Here is a 5742-nt window from a genome sequence, read left to right as displayed (position 1 = left end):
TCTTTCAAGGTCGTTTTAAATGTTAGAAATCCACTGAAAACTTCCTAAGTTCTAAGCAAAATTTTCGCAAAATTCCTCAGAATTTTGTTTCCAAGTTTTATTTTTAGAGATTTATGGAAATTTTTGACTCAGGTATATTTTTTGCATACGTTGCTGGTTTTCCTACAGAAATTGCAGGCTTTTCGTGCGGTTTTTGAATTTTGGAAATGGAGGAAAAAATCGTCCATTTTGAGGCAAAAACAGGAAACACGTTTCAGGATTTTCTAAGAGTTTGGTTTTCCGATAAAAGGGAAAATTTTTTAAATTTAACTATCGCTTTTAGTAGAAGTTGTCGTTTTTTCAAATTAACTTAGCGGATCTCAGGGGGCTTTTTGAGGAAAATCGCCAGGTTTCATTCTTTAATATGTGCCAAAATAAAGTGCATTTGTGATTGAAAACTTGATGGCTGGAAGGTTATCCGAAATAGACTGAGAATTTGTGCAAAAACTTACAGTTTAATGCGAAAAGTTTTATTATGAAACAATTTACACGAATATATCAAAAATTTTTTACATTTCTAGCTTTTGGAAATTCTCTATTCCTGAGGCTTTCGCAAAAGTTGTCGGTTTCGTTATTCCAACTTAGCGGCTCCCTCAGGAGCTTTTTGAGGAAAAGCACCGAGTTTTATTCTGAAAAATATGCTAAAGTAAAGAAAATTTGTTTAAAAGTATTTTTGAAAATTTTTCCAAAAATTTTCCGTTATTAACAAGGAAAGTATCATTATGAAAAAAAAATTCGAAATTTTTCACATTTCGGGTTTTGGCAAAATCTCTATTTCTGAGCTGCGCTAATGGCAACTGAAAGCTAAGCTTGAAACTGTAACTTTTACAAATTGTTAAAGAGAGTTTATGTGATTTTACGAGAAATTTTTCCGCATTTTCGGGCAGTTTTGGCCTGAGTTGAAAATTTGTTCCAATAAAAACATTAAAAAATGAAGCATTTCAAGTTAATCCAGTGTTGTGCGAGGTCCATAGAGGAAAATCCGCATCCTCTTCGCATGTAGCGGGGCCAAAACCGATTCGTAAACAACGATATGACCATAATTTTCCCCCGTTTCTATCGGATTAATTAAGTAGCGAACGGAAATCGGATTTCGGAGCGTAAATTCCACTCATGCATATTTGCAGAGATGTTGGAATTCATAAACGTGCTAACACACATTTCGCGATGGCTTAATCTACAATCCTCCCCTGTAGAGCCTGCTTTATCCCCAACTGATCTTCGATCTTCAGTTTAGCCAGCTGTAGTTCCTCGAACTGCAATTGTTTTAGCAACCAGCCTCAACCAGCAAAGCTCCATCCTCCACTCAAATAGAGCAAATAGAAGATTCCCAAAGTAAAAACACACACACGCCTAGTTGAGGTCGAGAAAAGAACTAGATGAGCAAGCGGTATTTTAATGAAAAATGTCGTTTTTTTCGGTGCAATCGACCACTCGATTCCCATTAAGGTCCGGCCCAATCTTGTTTTTGCCCAGAGGAGGCATCAATTTTTCAATTATCGTTGTCGATTCACGCCGGAAGACGGTCGCAGTTAATTGAAAGCGATGATTGATGGAAGTGGAGCGCTACAAATCTCTTAATCTGTGATGCCGGCTGGCCAGCAGCTCGCCAACAAACGCCCCCAAGCTGCCAGTGAAGCCTAGAAGAAGAATGTAGAAGACGTTGTAAAGCTTGCCGAGCCCGAGCTGGTGCTGCTGATCTGGATCTTCTGGCTTTTCGCGATTCCAGCTCTGGCAGGAAATCTTCGAGAGACAGAGCTCCTCCATGCGGGATAATGCCAGTTCGAAGCTGTCTTTGAAGGGGGAGTTTGCCTTCGAGTGTCTGGCAGAACTGATCACTCCGATGGGTTCTTTTAGCGTGTAAAACCGGGCCAGGGCTGCCGGTCTGGCGTACCTGAGCTTGTCGAAGGAAATCTGCCAAATAACCACTGCTTCATCCGGGCTTGGCTCCTCCGAGCCTATCAGCATCTGGTATGCTTCGGAGATGTAGACGGTCCTCAGGTGCTTCTGCAGATGGAGCGGCAGATAATTGTCCATCCGTATGGGGACAATGATCGTTATATTGCGCTCAAGTAAACCTTGAACTGTGTCAATATTATGGACCTTCGATGAAGCAGTTAGCGCTGAGATGATGTAGATCTGGAAGAGGTTGAGGAAGAAGAAGGACAGGATGGCTCTGGAGAGCCCCAGTAGCTTGTAGGAGTGCTCAAAGCCTCTGAAGGCCCTGCACTGGGCAGCTTTGGACAGCGCGAAGAAAACGGCAGCGAAGGCCAGCCAGGAGTAGTAGTCGAAGACCAGCAGGGCAAAAGTAGAGGCCCTGCTGCTTTGTTTGGGTATCAAAGTGACCAAAGGTCCTCCATAGGAAACGCCCACGCAGTTTTCCAGTATGGCCCAGTCTACTATGGCCGGATTCAGGTCGATATCGGCTTCGCCCCGCAGGATTTTATCCAGCTGGGCGTAAGGGTTGTAGCTGTCCTGAAGGAGGATTTGGTAGCTGGCGTTTAGCATCCTGCTAACATACTTCAGGAATATTATGTGGTCGTTTAGCTTACTGTCGGTGCTCTCCATCCAGTTAACCGTGTAAATGGCCCTCAGCTGGAAGCCTTGCAGATTCGTGATCTTCCCGGTGACATTGGTGCTGAACGCTTTGGTGAAAGGATTGAAGGAAATCCACCTCACCTGCTGGTCTTCGCCCAGATAAACCAGGAGATAGTTGAGAATCTTGTGCTTGTTCCAGATGTCTTCTGCCAAAGTGCGTACTTTGTGCTGCTGCGGGCGCAGCAGCACAAAGTAGAAGGTGGAGACGCTGGTCCAGGCTTGAGTGCAATTGTGGAAAGCATCCAGCTTGGAAAAACCCTCCTCAACAAAGAACACCAAGTACCTCAATCGCACCTCATTGTATTTGCACATTCCTTTATCATCCAGCTGGAAGAGCACGAAAATGCGTTGCATACTGTCAACCTGCAGCCAATGGGTTGCTTGGTCCTGTTCCAGGAGGGATTTTGAGTAGACCACTCCCACAATGGCTTTGTTGTTAAAGAGCTGAGTGAGCCCCGAGGTGAGCTGGCTGTGGAGTGGATTCGTCTGCAAACTCTTCAGCTTTCCATCAACATGGACAAAGCTCAAAATCCAGACAATCGTAACGAAATGCATGCTGGAGCCAGACTAAATGGCCGATGGATAAATCCATTAGGTAATGGAGAGGCGGCACCGCAGCCCCATGGAAGCGTGACAGCCCAAATAAGCATGTTCCTCCCCTATTATTTCCCCATTTCTAAATGCTTTCGATTATTATTTCAAATTCACTTAGACTAAACGTCCCGATCGGTTAATTGCAGAAATTTACTGCCTGAAGCGCTAGTGGTTCTTCTTGGCGACCAATTGGCTTACGGTTCTTCTCTCGCTATTTGTATGCAAAGCCCTGCAGCTGCCCAAACTCATTAATAATCATGAATTTTTTCGGCAATCGCCCTGCTATTTTTGGGCCTAAATTTGAAAACAATGGGCTGAATGGAAAAAATGCCATCATGAAGGCGCGGCACAATAACCACCAAATGTCACATCAAAGAGGAGGACTGGGTGGATTAATCGTGCATGCTGAGATTTGTTTTAGGGGATTTTTGCTGCGCCAACTGCGATGGCGTGGGCAGGCGAAGACTTTTGCTTCTTGGAGTCGATTGTTCGTGCGGACACTGGCAGTGGTTTAAGCCTGCAATTGGATGGAAAAACTTCTTCTTGCAGTTCATAGAAGACACTTGACTCTAAAGACTCTGAAATTTCCATGAAAATCGTACGATATTGAGATTTTAAGTAACTTCGAAAATATTATCTTCAAATGAACGGTTTTGCTCAATTGCGCTCTCCCCTTTAAACATTTCTAACTTCCAAGCCAGGGCTGGTAGCAACTTGATGTTTTCACAGTGCAAAGCAAATATTTACCTCCAAGGATATTGCAATTTCCATCAAAATATTCCAATATTCTGATTTTCACTAACTTTGCAAATTTTGCACTACAGTGCAAATTTTACATAAAATGCAACTGCACTTTCTTCTTCAAAAATTTCTATCTCCCCAACAAGAACAAGTAGAAACTTGAGGTTTGCGCCATTCGTAGAAGATATGTGAATCTAAAGATGCGGAAATGTTCATTAAAATTGTTCTCATGCTAATTTTTTACAACTTTGTAAATATTGGTATCAAAATGGACGGCTTTACCCAGCTGCGCTCTCTCCTTTAAAAATTCGTAACGTGCAAATCAGAGAGCAAGCAACAGCTTGAATTTTTCGCAGTTCGGAGAGCACACAAATATAAAGACGCTGAAATGCTCATCAAAATAATCCAACATCCTGATTTGTTCTAACTTTGTAAATATTCGTATCAAAGTGGACGGTTTTACCCAACTGCGCTCTCTCCTTTAAAAATTCCTAACTGGCAAACGAGCCCTAATAACAATTTGACTTTTTCGTAGTTAATAGAGGACACTTCCACCTAAATATGCGGAAATGTTCCTCAAAATCTTCCAATATTATGATTTGTACTAAATGTGCAAATATTGGTCTCACATTGGACGCTTTTTCCCAACTGCTCTCTCCTCTTTAAAAATTCGTACTGTGCAAGCAACAACTTGAATTTTTCGCAGTGTTGAATTTAAAGCAACTAGTTATTTGAAACGTTCACAGACTATTGAAGAGATGAACCAAAATTATGGAAATTTTTGAGAACTTACCCCTGTCGGTTATTTTTGCCAATTTGATGAGACAAAAATGAGTTTGTCGACTGCACGCCACCCTCTGTTTCAAAACTTCATAACATCCATCCTAAAGCAGTAAGCCGCCGGAAGCCCCTTAAACCCTCAACGCCCTAAAAATTTCGCTCAACTTACTCCCATATCTGATTTTCGCCGACCTAGCAAATTTGGCTTAAAAATGAGCGTATCTACACAACTACACCATCTGTTTAAAAAAATCATAACTTAAAATATAAAGCCAGTAGCCACTTGAAACTTTCACAGTCTATAGACGATAGTTCAGTCTCAAAAAGCGAAAAATTGGGCTCAAATCTCCTGATGTTCTAATTTTTGCCGACTTGGAGTTGGCCTAAAAATGAGCGTGTCCCATACCACTAAGCCATAGGGTTGAAAAATTCATAACTTTCGATCTAAAGCAACTAGCTAATTGAAACTTTTACAGTCGATTGACGATTATTGAGTCTCAAAATTGTAAAAGTTTACTTAAATCGCCTGATCCGTTATTTTTTACGACTTGGTAAAAATTGACCTCAAAATGAACCGCGTCCAAACCACTGCACCCTCTGCTTGAAAAAATGATAAATTTCAGCCTGTCGGAATTAACATTGAAACTGTCGTAGTCTTCTCATAAATTTCTATTTATTGGCCAAAGAAAACTTTGGACTTTGTAATAAAATAATGTTTTTTTCAGCCCAAAACCTATCGAAAGTTTATCGAAAAGACCAGTTTGGAATGCTTTTCATGTGGTTTCAAGCCCAGGTCCGTCCCTGTTAATATAAGACTTAGACTAGTTGGACGCTAATTGCAAGAGATCGCTTTCAATAAAACCACAAGCAAAGTTGAGCAAATATGACGATTAGCATCTGTAATTTGCTAAAAGTAGGCAATCTGACACGCAAGTGGAGCAACGAAATTATGAGAAAAAATGATGGCAAATGAAAGATGCACGAGTGGAC

Source organism: Dendroctonus ponderosae, unplaced genomic scaffold, assembly GCF_020466585.1.
Source record: "Dendroctonus ponderosae isolate FM_Combo_2020 unplaced genomic scaffold, Dpon_F_20191213v2 Dpon_F_20191213_1, whole genome shotgun sequence".
Lineage (NCBI taxonomy): Eukaryota > Metazoa > Arthropoda > Insecta > Coleoptera > Curculionidae > Dendroctonus > Dendroctonus ponderosae.
This window is presented reverse-complemented; position numbering follows the sequence as displayed.